The sequence below is a fragment of the Nicotiana attenuata genome, chromosome 9, assembly GCF_001879085.1.
Source record: "Nicotiana attenuata strain UT chromosome 9, NIATTr2, whole genome shotgun sequence".
NCBI classification, from domain to species: Eukaryota; Viridiplantae; Streptophyta; class Magnoliopsida; order Solanales; family Solanaceae; genus Nicotiana; species Nicotiana attenuata.
In genome coordinates this window covers 29258639-29273589 of record NC_031997.1, presented here as the reverse complement: position 1 = coordinate 29273589, position 14951 = coordinate 29258639, and the positions used below count along the sequence as shown (strand labels likewise).

The following is a 14951-nucleotide window of genomic DNA, read 5'->3' as shown; positions in this document are numbered from 1 at the left end:
CTAAGCAAGTTCATGCTTTGGAGTAGGGGTGTTCAAAATCGAAGCGAAACCAAAAACCGAACCGCAAAAATGGCTTAATGGCTTATTGGTATCGGGTTATCGGTTTAACGGATGGGGAACAGATTGTAATTTTTTTATTAACGGCTTATCGGTTTGGGGGCAGATTATTCAATTTTCTTAACGGATAATCCGTTAACCCGTTAAGAATCTATGTAGAAATTTTCTATCCATATGTATATTAAATAATAAAAATTCCTTTCACACTTAATGACTAATGAATGGACCAGTATAGTATTATTATATTAAACCCTACACTCATAAGTCAGATCTCAATTCTCACGAGCAACAATAATTCACAACCCAGCCGCCAGCTCTCTCGACCTCGAGGCTCGCCTGACCTCTCCCTCTCGCCGACTCGCCTTCCCGCTCGCCTTTCCCTCTCGCCATAGCCAGAGCAGGCACCAGCAGATGGTAAGTTTACTAGTTTAGTATTCATATTCAAGCTTAAAAGCAATGAAAATCTACACATCTTTTGATTTTCGCAGATTAGAATAGTTAGAAAGATTAACTAGACCTTATGAATAACCTAAACAAAAAGAAGGTTAAAATAAAGGTTTTTTTGGTAAGCGTTAATATATTTGGTAAGTTATTTGTTGGTGATGATAAAAGATCAAGCATTGTGGTTAGTAGTAGACTAGTGGTAATAGTATTCTCTAGGTTCTAAGCATCATACTGGATAATACCTTGTGCTTTCTACTTAAGTTGTTGCTATTATTGGGAAAATAGGTGCCAAAACAAAGTTAGTATTGCTGCAACAGCCACCAGACTGGAGAAATACAATAAGTCAGCTTATTTTATTATTTCTGGTTCTGCTCCCGTTGTGCTGTGGTTCTAGCCAGTCTTTATCTGGGACTTTTTATGTGCGTGGATGTTTTGAACTAAATATTGGTTAGAACTTACATCTATTTTCATTCTTATTGCATTTCTAAAACTACCTATTTATGCTTATTGTTAACCAAGAAAGATGCTTGTTTACATTAGGCTTGGTGAATCTCGGACAATGAAATTACCAAGGTTATGGAAGATGTTGTGAGTTCCACATATTTGAAAAACAAGATTGAGTTGTTAAAAATGGAGGTAGCAAAGGATGGAAAGACAGCAGATGCTGAGTCAGAGGCAACATGAGAAGTTGAAGGCAAGAAATAGGTTTGGAAGTGCTGAAGCACTGTTGGCTTTTTGCTAGCATGTACTAATTATTAGTAACGCATTAACAACGTAACATGAAAAACCAAAATAGTCCTCTGAATACAGATTGAACTAGGTCGATAAACCGCCCGATAATAGTTAAACCGATGCCAAGCTCCCCGATATCTTATCGGGTGGCTAGCGGATTAATACATTTAAAAGCTGATAACCGATAAGCCGAACCGTTAAGAGTAAATAACCGCCCGATCCGCCCGATAAGCAGCCCTACTCTGGAGGGAGTGAATGTTTTGGTGAACAAGAGGAGTACTAAGGGTCCACAAGTGTAAATTCTAGTGGAGAACTATGTGAAAGATGATGGTAATTTTGATCAAGATGATTCTTATAATGAGCAAGAGGAGGAAGTGCAATATGTGAACAATTTTTAAGGTCTAAGAAATAACTTCCAAGGCCCAAACCAACAACAATAGCGTACATAAAACAATCATGGCAATTGGATTTCTAACAATCAAGGGAATTGTCATAACAACAACAACCAAGGAAATTGGGGAGGCAACAACCAAGGAAATTGGGGTAACAATCAAGGCAACCAGGGTCGGGTTTTCAAAGGCCCCCAATGTATCAACATCAGAGCAACCCACTGTAAGGTTATCACTTGATTTATAAGTTAATTTTGTGTTTTGAGGCCCTAAAAAGCCTCTTTTTATCTCACCTCGATTTGCGTGTGCGGTCCGGGCGTGTATCCGAAACGCTTTTATGGGGAAATTTGATAAAAATGCTAATTTGGCATTTAAAATTTAATTTAAGTTGACTTCGGTCAATATTTTGGATAAACGAATCCGGACCCGTGATTTGACGGTCCCGGAGGGTGCGTAGAAAAATATGGGACTTGGGCGTATGCCTGGAATTTAATTTCGAGGTCCCAAGCCCGAGAAATGAATTTTTGAAGAAAATTGTTTAACTGAAATTTTAAGAGTTTTTGGAAACTTAAATGTGTTTGAATTTTGTGGTATGGGGCCTATATTTTGGTTCCGGAGCCCGGTACAGGTCTTCTATGGTATTTAAGTTGTGCTTGCAAAATTTGGTAAGAAACGGACTTCATATGACGTGAATCGGACCCTCGGTTGTGAAACTTGAAACTTAAGAGTTCTTGGGATTTTTCTTTGATTTTTGATGCTAAATTCATAGTCACTGATGTTATTTTGATGATTTGATCGCACGAGCAAGTCCATACGATATTTTTAGACTTGCGTGCATGTTTGGTTTGGAGCCCCGAGGGCTCGGATGAGTTTTGGATAGGCCACGGAGTGAAATTGGACTTAGGAAAACTGCTGTGTGTTGCAGGCCTGTTCGCATGGCTCGCAAATGCGAGCTCGCATTTGCGAAGAAGCATCGCAATTACGATAATGGGTTGGGGTAGGGAACCTTAGCATTTGCGAGGCTTATGTCGCAAATGCGACCTTAGCAGGCACCGCAATTGGGAACAGTGTTCGCATTTGCGAAGAAAGCAGAGATAGGCCATCCTTCGTAATTGCAAAGCTTTGGCCGCAATTGCGAGTTCTCATTTGCAAACATATCATCACAAATGCGATATCTGCGTCTGTGTAAATCATAACTTAGCCGAAAATTCTTCTTTTTTCAAACTCCCTCAAGCCCTAAGCTCTCTTGGGCGATTTTCTAAGAAAAGTTCTTCTCCAAATCGATTGTAAGTCATTTCTAACTCATTTTATTTAAGCAATAACATATTTTCACATGATTTCAACTCAAAATCAAGGGTTTTCATGGGGGAAATAAGTGTTTTGGGTAGAACTTAGGATTTTCAAATTTTGGGGATTTAGACCTCGATTTGGGGTTCGATGTCAAAACAAATTATATATTTGAGTTCGTGGGTGAATGGGTAATCTGGTTTTGGTTCGAACCTCGGGTTTTGACCATGTGGGCCCGGGGTTGGTTTTTGACTTTTGGGGGAAATCTTTAGAAAACCTATTTCAATGCATTAGAATTGATTCATTTAGCATTTATTGATATCGTTAAGTAAATTGTGGCTAGATACAAGCGAATTGGTGGTGGAAACAAGAGATAAAGCGGTAGTTGAGGCTTGAATTGTGTTCCTGGCATCGAGGTAAGTGGCTTGTCTAACCTTGTGTGGGGGACATTCCCCCTAGGATTTGGTATTGTTGTTATATGAATGCCGTGTACGTGAGGTGATGAGTTCGTACACGTGCTAATTGTTGGAAACCCGTTTTTCATTAAGTAAATTAACTGTATTTCTTTCTTCTTGAACATTTCTTGTATTTTAAGCCTACTGCGTAGTTTAGGGAAGCATGCTTAAGTATATTAATTGTCCTATCTGCTTAAACTGTTTATGTGAGCTCTGTGCAGCATGTTAGGTTAGAATTACCTGTCCATTTTGATATTAATTGGTTTGAGTTGATTATCCTTGTGTTGTTGCTGCGTGTTTACATTGGGACTATGGGCGGTTCCCGGTAGATCCCCCCTTGTCTGTTTATTTGGGACTACGGATGTGGTATTCCGCTAGATCCCCCTGCACAGTTATATAGAACTACGGGATTGCACCCGGTAGATTTCCCCCAGTACTGGGTATTTACATTTGGGGGCTACAGGACGATATCCTGGTAGATCCCCGGTTGCTGGATATTTACATTTGGGGGCTACAGGACGGTATCTTGGTAGATCCCCGGTTGCTAGATATTTATATTTGGGGGCTACAAGACGGTATCCTGGTAGATCCCCGGTTGCTATCTCTGTGTTGAGCTGTATTCTTTCTGCGATATTTTCTCTGTTGTAATTGTTGTTATTCTTATCATTATACTGTGTTACTTCATATTGTTTCGCTCTTGATTGAAATTGTGGATTCTTTCCTTGATATTGTTGCCTTTTTATTTTGGGACTACGGATGAGTATTCCGGAGATCCCCTGCACATATATTGATTTTTACTGTAGTGCGGGATACCGAGAGATCCCCATCACATATATTGAGGATACCAAGAGATCCTCGGGATAACTAGAGATCCCAAGTACATATATTGAGGATACCAAGAGATCCTCGGGATACCAAGAGATCCCTAGCACACATATTAAGGATACTGAGAGATCCCCGAGTATTTACATTTGGGACTACGTGACAGGATCCCGGGAGATCCCCTGTCGATGTTTCTGTGTACTGAGTGTATATTTGTCTCTGATTTCTTCTCATTTTCTAATACTTTTTTGATTATACTATTGCACCTTACACTATCTTACCTAGCTTTATATTTTTTAACCAGTAGCCCTGACCTTCCTTGTCACTACCCGACTGAGGTTAGGCTTGGCACTTACTGGGTACCGTTGTGGTGTACTCATGCCCTTTCCTGCACATGTTTTCCGTGTGTAGATCCAGGTACATCGACTCAGCCATATCGTTAGCGAGGCGAGGTGATCTCTAGAGACTTTGAGGTATATCTGCCACGTCCGCAGATCGAGTAGTCCTTATCTACTCTCTCTTTGCATTATAGCCCTTATGTATTTTTTCTTTTGTTTAGACACTCTGAAGTTAGAACACTTTGTAGTTATTGCATAGCTTGTGATTTCATGAGATTCCGGGTTTTTGGGAAATGTAGTTTCAGTTTGAGAGTTTGTATTGTATATGCCGAGCGGCATCTTAAATGTTTCATTATGTTATTCCGCAGTTTTTGGCTAGTTTTATTCTGTTGTTTCTTTTTCCGCATTTTTGTTAGGCTTATCTAGTCGTAGAGACTAGGTGCCGTCACGATAGTTCACGGAGGGCGAACTGGGGTCGTGACACCCACCTTTTTATCATTCGCATGGTTCAAGTTCTTCAAACAATGAGATGGGACGTATTGAGAATATGTTCAAGTAAATGATGGAAAAGAATGCCGATTCGGATGCCCAACTTGCTTCACACAACACATCAATCCGAAATCTAGAAGTTTAAATGGGAAAAATCTGTCAAGCTCTAAATTCTCGTCTTAAGGGTGCACTACCAAGTGACACAGTGGTAAACCCAAAGGGTGGTAACAATACGGGGCATGCTATGGCGATTATCACAAGAAGTGGAAGAGGCGGGAATGCACTGTAACGACCGAACCAATTATTTTGATCTCTAGCAAGTCATTCGGCGGTTGAGGCCTCGAATAGATTCACTTCATGTATTATGAATTGTACGCATAGTCGTAATCGAATTTAGGGAAGTTCGGACTTGATCCATGTGGAAAATTCTCAATTCGGAAGCTTTAAGTTGGAAGAATTGATCAAGGTTTGACTTTTGAGTAAAATGCCCCAGAATTGGGATTTGAAGGTTCCAATAGCTTTGTATGATGATTTCGGACTTGGGAGAATATCCGGGTTGAGTATCGGGGTGGTCCGGGATCATTTCGGCGCTTATTATGAAAAGTTAGCATTTTGAAGATTTTTGGATTTTTTAAGTTTGGTTTGAAGTGAACTTTGGTGTTATCAATGTCCATTTGGGGTTCCGAGCCTTGGAATAGGTTTGTATCGTGATTTATGACTTATACGTAAAGTTTGGCATCATTCTGGAGTGTTTAAGTATGAAGCGGACGCGTTCGTCGATGTTGGAATGTTTGAGAGTTAAAAGAAGGGATTTTGATCGTTGATTCGTAGTTTTGACGTTGTTTGATGTGATTTGAGTCTTTAAAGTTTTTATTATGTTTTAGGACGTGTCAGTATGTTTGGATGGGGTCCCGGGGGCCTCGGGTTTGATTCAGATTGAAAATTGACTGAAATTTGGGCTTAGAGGGATGCTGTTGTTGCTGAAGTCTAGTGTCATCGTACCTGCGGAAGGAGTGGCCGTAGGTGCGGTCACAAAGGTGCGGTGGTTCGTCGCAAGTGCGAGATTTATATAGGAGGCCTGGGAGCACATGTGCGAGGAATATTCCGCACCTACGAGGTCGCAGATGCGGAGGAGAGGTCGCAGAAACGGAATTAGCCAAGATGGCCTAGGGCTGCAGAAGCTAACTTGGTCACGCAGGTGCGTGAGCGCAGAAGCGCCTGTTTCCGCAGAAGCGGAAGCGCAGATGCGCTTTTTGGATCGCAGAAGTGAAGGCTATTGGCTTGAGTTGGAGCCACACCTGTGATGGATTTTCATAGGTGCGGAGCCGTAGAGCGGCTATTCGTCCGCAGATGCGAAAGTCGCTTGGGCAGTGAGTTTTTATTTCAGGTCTTAGCGCATTTTTCTAACATTTTCATTTGGTTGGGCAATTCTTGGAGCTCTTGGAGGGAAGATTTTCATCATCTATTGCAAGGTAAGTAATTCCCACATATTGTAGTTAATTACATGGATTCTATAAGGATTATAACGTGGAAATTTGTGGGATTTTGAAGAAAAACCTCGAAATTATATTTTTGGATTTTGACCACAAAATTGGACATAGAATTTGGAATAAATCATATATTTGAGTTCGTAGCATTATGGGTAAAGTTTATCTTCGAAAATTCTCAGAATCCAGGCACGTGTGCGTGAGGCTTGACTTTTCGAGCGGAGTTGAGAATTATTAGAAATTGTTAAATTATACGCATTGGAGTATATTTTGATTGATTTTCACATTGATTGACTAGTTTCGGATCGATGGGCATTGGTTTGAGGTGTTAGAGAGGCGTTGGAGCCGGTTATGGAACTTCGGAGCGAGGTAAGTCTCATGTCTAACTTTGTGAGGGGGAACCCACCCATAGGTATTAAATTTTCTTATGTGCTACTAGTTGTGGGTGCTACGTACGCACGAGGTGAAGAGAGTCCATACGTAGCTAAAAACATGTTTATGTCCGGGTAGGTTTAGGACCTCATCATGTAATATTTGAATCATTTGAACTCTTTTTTGCTTGCATAATTAAGTGAATTTCTAATTGAAATTGATTTGGGAATATATTAGGCCGAGTTTTATCACCTTAAGTTGTTTGGCGAGATATTTTATAAAAGATAAAAGTCATGTTTACTTTATGCTCCTGCACCAGTGTTGTAAGAACACGACTTGTAATTGAATAAGTTTCTTCCTTTCCTGAGGATCGGGCCGAATGCCTCGGCAGTATATTGAGATGCATTTCCGGTTCGCGCCGGTCGACCCTCGGCAGTGTATACACCACTCTTGATCGGGCCGTACGTCCTCGATATAATCGTGCGTTATATTGCTAGCAGTCTGCATATTCATGAGATTCCCCTTTTATTGAGACCTGACATTTGTATTGTACTCCTCATTCGTTTGAGATTGAATTTGATGCTCTGGGATGTTAAGATAGTATAGGAGATTTGAGTGATTTATATCGTCAAAAGAAATGTTGGAGGATTATGTTAGTTATCATTTTACATCATTATTACTGTTGTGCTTTATATCTGTTTATGATTTATCATACTGATTTAGTGGACCACTAGTAAGTGTCGATGTCGACTCCTCGTCACTATTTCTCCAGAGTTAGGCTAGATACTTAGTGGGTACGCGTTGATTTACATACTCATTCTACACTTATGCACTAATGTGCAGGATCTGTCAGGTTCATCTGGCGATCATCTTGGCGCGTAGGCGCAACTGCTAAGGAGACTTTATGGTGAGCTGCATTCCTGGCTACGTATCGCAGCCCACAGAATCTCCATCGTATTATTTGCTTTATCCTGTCTAATTTACATTCCAGAAAGATGTTGTATTATTATTGTACTCCTTAGTTAATGCTCATGCACTTGTGACATCAGGTTTTGGGATATTCTAGTTGATGTCTACGGGTATGCACATTATTTTCACCCTTTATTCTTATGCCTTGCTAATTACTTATGTACCCATGATTTTAAATGAGTAAATTTCTTAGCCTAATAAAATTTATAATTTCATAAGTAGTAAAATGAATAATTAACGTGATAGTTCACCGTTGGCTTGCCTAACGACGACGTTGGGCGCCATCACGACTATAATGGGTTTTGGATGGTGACAACTTGGTATCAGAACACTAGGTTCACTTGGGTCTCATGAGTCATGAGTGAGTCTAGTAGAGTCTTGCGGATTGGTACGAAGACTTCTATACTTATCTTCGAGAGGCTACAAGGCTGCTAAGAACACTTTCCTTCTTGATTCCTCGTCGTGCGATTTGATTCCATTAAAGCTTATGCCTTCTCCTTCCCACTCATTCTTATACAATGTTGAACGTCGTTATCAATTGGGCATCGAAGAGTTATAGTGGTATTGCAGACGTGGCGCAGGATGTTCCTCCTTACGTATTCGGGCGGGCTATTATCATCGTCTTGTGGAAAGGTGCTATGTCATTTCAGCCCGGTGGTAGTGTTTCCTATGGTGTTGAGGCTATGCATAGTGTTCTACTTATATAGAAGAGTGCAGAAGCAGCTCGCCGTCGACATCCCTGCTTGATGAAGGAGGGTAATTCTAACATTTCACGTGAAACTGTGCTTTAATCCTGTGGTGCTAAATTGCTTTCTATATTGTACGTTTCCTTATCTGGACAAAATAACCATAGAATTGCTGAACCACTGGGTCCCAGTCGACGTTTCTGGCTGACGCATTTGCAGCCTTTTAAACTACTCTCTGACTATGTCGACCTTCTTTTCAGAAGTAACTTTAACAGTATAGTTACTTGTGTATATTACTAATTATGAACTGGTCTTTAAGAGTTTGCTCTAATTCAAGTTGATTTTTCTTTTTTTTTTTTTGCAAGATTTGGAGAAAAAATTCAGGATTTTTTTTCAACCATTGCTCATTAATAACTAGAGAAAAGTTTTCAGCACCGAGGATTTGACTGGTTAATTTTTTTAGTATACTGTATTTTCAAACATATTTTAAATTAATTACTGATTAGTAGTACTAGATGTAAATTTATTTTTAGAGTATTTTAAATGCTCCAAGAGTATCAAATGCTTGATACTTTTCGGTGATTTCACATGTACATTTGAGTATGTTTAGGCTATCATAACCATGCGCGGGGGCAAAGGTAGAGCTTCTGATGCGGGTTAGGCCGAACCCACTAGCTTTGGTCCAAACTCTATATTTTTTTTAAAAAGTTTTGAATATATAAAAATTATTAATTTAAAACTCCAAAGCCGTTAATTTTAAATCCTGACTCAGCCTCTGATGCGGGTCTACTTAAGCTCTTCCTTGAATGACTAAACCAATTATGCAATGTTAAAATCAACTAAATATGAATTAAATCAATAACTAAATTGCTAATTGATTTAAAGCTTAGTATGTTAAACTACTAATTAAACTCATAAAATTATAAGGACTAATAGATTAGAAAACATTATAGTAATAATATGCGAACCAAATAAACTCATAAAAATATAAGGATTAATAGGTTAGACAAAATTATTGTAAAGTTAATTGAGAAACTAATTTAAAGTTGAAAAACCTAAAATCTTATAACTTCTATTTACTTAAATACCTTTAAATGAGATGCCGTGTCCACAAACGACTATACTGTCTCACATTGTACTTATCTTATATATGAATAATTGCAGCTAATCCATTTCCATACCTGGCAATGTCTTATACTAGCTTACCCATTTCATGTTTGTGAGGAGACAGATTTTTAATTTTTAACTAATTCAACTCATTATTTATTAGAGGGATATTTATATTGTTATCAAATCATCTTGTAATATCTTTTACTATGGTTAACTTCGGTAATTTCAGTTCTAAAAAGCTCTTAATATAGCGACTGTATCAAATACTATTTGGGTTAGTAAAATACTTGCACAATGTTTTATGAGGTAGTTTGGTAAAGTAAGTTGAAAAAATACATATTTTTTGTTAGTTTTATCTTTGCAATGATAAAATGCTGAACTTCTTACGTATTGCAAGTGCTCCTGCTTGAAAAACGTTAACGATCTTACAAGTGATTCTTGTCTTCATCACAGAGCAATACTTTTTAAGCAAGACTTACCATGATACTCTTTATGCTATCAACAATATTTATCGAAATAAAACACGATCTAATCCAAAGTGTTGGGCCCGGGCAAGCCCTGGCCGATCCCATCTAGTATTATGATGTTCATGCATTGTTATCGCACAATGTTGGTGAGAATGGTAGAGTGCTTATTAATGTGTCACAACATTGAATGACACGAAAGAAGGATTTCTCGGTTCATGGTTTAGGAGTTTGGCATTCAAGTTCGGAGGAGGAGAGGCAATCAGACTACAGATGTTCAGGCCTTGGTTGACAGAGTAGCGAGACTTGATATTTCGAACATGGTGGAATTCTCATTTGTGATGTGGTGTCGTCGTCCTTGTTGAAACGTATTAAGGCTCCTCGGTGTTATTGTCTCCTTTGAATTGCCTTCGGGGCAGGATGTTGTGGAATGGTGCCTAAGAAGCGATTATTAGAGGTGGCGGTGTATGGCGGCTTCAGAGTCGAATCAGTGCTTCTACTGTTGATGGCTCGAGAGAGATGATCTTTATGGAGGCTCAGAGTTGGTGGCAATTTATCCGTTCGGGTGCTACAAAGACGGATTATGATCTGAGGCAGTATTTTGGCAGTGAAGGAGGAGGAAAGACACTGTGGGAGTTGTCTCGCGGGACAAGGGTCGAGAAGTTGCTTAAGGAGATGGTTTAACCAAAGTGGGAGTGGCAGAGTAGCGTATGCATTCTGTGGTAGGATAGCCATATGCCTTGAGAAAATTTGGAGCGATTTGGGGATCATGGTGGTCAGTGACTAGGTCTATGAATTTCACTCGGGATGGTGGCTACTGTACTGAGAAAGGTTGAGTATGATGGAAAGGAGTTTGCTTGGAATGAAGAGGGGTGTAAAAGCTCGATTATCATATGGGATGCAACGTGAATTCGAGTTTGGAACGTGTTATTGGACATCAATTGAAGTTAATAGGGAATAAACAGACTCTTACAATTGGCGGGTAAGCATGGGCTCAGAAGGGTTTACTGATTTCGTGGTAGTTGTACCCAGGGCAACGCCGTTGGAAGATGTCAGTAAGGAATTCCACATGGGGGCTATCTCCTGTGAGCAGGTTAGCGGTTGCGTGATTTTGATGAAGTTTCTACGAAGGGTTCTACTTACTCCGGTGCAATTGTGGCTGATAATTCAGAATGTTCATGGAAAGTTAAACAAGAGATTTCGAGAAATTTGGCGGGTTAACGATGCGAGATCATGGTAACTGAGGAGGAGTTATTATGGGTTCTGGATTTATGTATTTTATCTTAAAGCTAAATGGGGGAGCTCATTGTCTATGATTGAGTCACATGGTTGTGCGCTATTAGATTAGCTATGACTAAGGAAAGAAAACATCAAGGGTAATTTGGGAAAAGGACTTGATAAATGTGTGCTATATTTCGCCTAAACGATTAGTGTGCAGATTTTTGGATGACTTGATAAGTAGGGATTTTGACCGCTTATTTGCTCTCATTTACTTGCGTTTTAGCTCAAAAATGCTTAAAGGCATTCCTGAAAACTAATGTGCTTGCTTGTAGGAATATTGGGGAACGAGCCAAAGAAGTCAAAATCAACTCATAAAAAGAGTTAAAAGTGAACAAGAACCAAAACAGGTCAAAAAGGACAGCAGTGCGGACCGAACAATTCTAGTGCGGCGCAGAGGGGAGATTCAGAGAGTAGTGTTCGAGCAGCTAAAGGCATGCGGACCGCACCGAAATTGTGCGGCCGCAGGAGGTCAAGTGCGGCTGCATTTATTATTATGCGATCCACAGGATTGAAGAATCAGAGAGCTGTTTCAAGTCCAAAAGCAGGGAGTGTGGACGGCATCATATTTGTGCGGCCGCATAATCAGAAGTGCGGCCGCACCCATTTTTATGCGGACCGCACAAGCCCCGAAGTTCCAAGCCCAAGTTCCAAAGAATGCGGACCGCATGATAATTGTGCAGCCGCGGAAGCTCCTTGTGTGGACCGCACCGGAATTATGCGGCTGCACAACCTTCGCAGGGGCATTTTTGTCAGATATTTTCAGCTTAGTATAAATAGAACTTTTTGTCATTTTTATGTTAAGTTCTGTTTTCAGAGGAGCACCTGAGCCATTTTCTTTACTGTTTTGAGTAATTTTGTACTAGATTAACTTCTAAACATTAGATTTTCTTTCTCTAATCAATTATTATGCATCTATCTTAATTTCTTCTTGTATTTCTTTATTTTTTATGAGTAGCTAAATCTTTAGCTAGGGTTGTGGCCCAACCCTAGTGTGAGTACTTAATGGGTAATTAATTTTAGGGTTTGTTTGTGATTGGGTTAGTGATTTTTGGCCTTGTTCATGCTTGAATTCTATAATTAATGGTTGCAAACATTGATTCATGCCTATTTGACTCAGTCTCTACTTGAGAAAGAGAGACTAAGTCTAGGAAAACTTGGCTAACAAGGAATAGGGGTGAACTCAAAAAATTGATAGCCCCAACTAAAGGGTCAAATCTAGAGATAGTAAGAACCCGACTTGAGCATATATTACTTGATTTTTGCAATACCCATTTGGACTTGAGAAAGTCAAATTGGGCAAAATCACTCAAACTACCAAGAGGTATAGAGTGGGTAATTGCCTGTGATTACTATACTACAGCCCCGACTAATCAAACTTGCCTTAGAGTTTACAACCTGTTAGGTAACCACCTAGGTGTAAGTCACGACCCTAGATCCTTTATCCTTTCAAAAACAACTAAAACCAAAAACATTGTCTTCTAGTTTATTAATTGCAATCAATAGTTTAAAGTAGAAATAGAAACAACCAACAAGAATGTGGAAGTGCAAATTGAAGCACATTACACAGTTACACTAGGTGTATACCTAATCCTTTTTCTAACTCCCTGAGGAATCGACCCCGACTCGCATTGGGTCTTATTATTGTTTCGACCGCCTCACTACCTATAATTGTGGTGTGAGTTTGGGCGAGATCAATTTTTGGCGCCGTTGCCGGGGAGTTAAATGGATTTAGCTATATATCTAGGTTTTTATGTGCCTTGTCTTCTTTTTCCTTCCGAGTCACTAATTTTGTTTTTGAATTGATTTTAGGTACGAAAATGGCTCTCAACAATGAGCCCAACGGAAATGTGCCATTGTGGGAGGAAGTGGACGATGATCAAATGGATGAGGTTCCTCTTGAACCTCAAGCTAATAGACGAGGCCGCCCGCCTGACGATAATGTGCCCGCCCCTCCCCCACCTCCACCAAGAGCGGCAGCCCACTGATAATTACCAAACAAGGGTTATGCAAGTGCTATAGTCCCACCACGCATTAGGGCGGGAAACTTCCAAATCACCAACATGATGCTTACATTACTTGAGCAACGGGGATTCTTCACCGGGGCTCCGAATCAAAATGCCTACAAGCATCTCAAGGGGTTCGTCGATACTTGTTGGGGGAGAAAGCAAACAAATGTCTCTGAGGATGCGCTGAGGTTGAGGCTATTTACCTTTTCTCTACGGAGAAAGGCATTGGACTGGTTAGAGAGATTGCCCAACCACTCCATCCACACTTGGGATGAGTTGGTGGAGAATTTCATTTCCATATTCTTCTCTCCGGGACATATGGCGACGCTTTGGGATGAGATTCTTGCTTTCAAGCAAGAACCCAATGAGCCATTGCACGAGATTCGGAAAAGATATCTTACCACGGTTAAAGAGTGCCCGAACAATGATATGACTGAGGTCATGATCCAATAGACCTTCTACAGGGGGATCAACACAACTAATCAATATGTGGTTAACCAACTTGCATGGGGGAACTTCATGAACACGCCTTATGTCGAAGCTTGTGAAATTCTTGATGATATGGCGGACACCTCTTCGACATGGCAAAGTAGAGCTAATGTTCCGCAAGGTGACCCTAATGTTATTCACTTACATTAGGAGCTACATGATCATGGGCAAGCTATTGCCGAGTTGACAACTACCATGAACCAATTTGCCAAAGCTCAGCTTCAACAAGTTCAAGGGCCGAAACAAGTGCATGCAATGGAAGGTTAGAATATGATGGTAAAAAAAAAGACGGCAACAAGGTCAACAAATGCAAAATCGTCCGGAATAATTTATGCAAGATGATAGTGGTTATGATCAAGGTGATTCGTTCAATGAGCAAGAAGAAGAAGTTCAATATGTCAACAATTATCAAGGTCAAAGAAACAACGCTCAAGGACAAAATCAACAACAATGGAGGTCACAAGGGAACCAAGGTAATTGGAACAACCAAAACCACCAAGGCAATTAGAGTGGTGGCAATCCTAATCAAGGCAATTGGAACAATCAAGGAAATCAAGGCAATTGGTGTGGCAACAATCAAAGCAATTGGGGAGGAAATAACCAAGGAGGGTGGAACAACAACAACAACCGGGGGTCGGGTTTTCAAAGGCCCCCTATGTTCCAACAACCAAGCAATTTAACCTCCCTATCCTTCTCAAGGCCCGAGCTCTTCTTCCAATGAGATGGGTAGAATTGAAAACATGTTTAAACAAATGATGGAGAAGAATGCCGACTCTGATGCTCAATTAGCCTCGCACAACACATATATTCGTAATTTGGAGGTTCAATTAGGCCAAATCTCACAAGCTTTAAAAACTGGTCCTAAGGGGGCACTACCTAGTGATACGGTGGTAAACTCGAAGGGTGGGAATAATACGAGACATGCTATGGCCATGACTATTAGAAGTGGAAAAGGTGGAGATGCAACCACCTCAAATCAAAGAAGGATTGTGGATGAATATGTTGTGGTTCAAGAAATGAAATCCCAAGCAATGTGGTTCAAGCTAATGAAGAAGTGAGAATTGATATAGATGA

At 40.2% G+C, this 14951-nt stretch overlaps 1 long non-coding RNA gene across 1 annotated transcript; it reads left to right on the top strand.

Annotated features, from left to right (window-relative positions):
* LOC109232200 lies at positions 338 to 8044 on the top strand. Its single transcript, XR_002068922.1, has 2 exons — positions 338 to 471; positions 7716 to 8044. It is a non-coding gene; the product is annotated as an uncharacterized LOC109232200 (long non-coding RNA).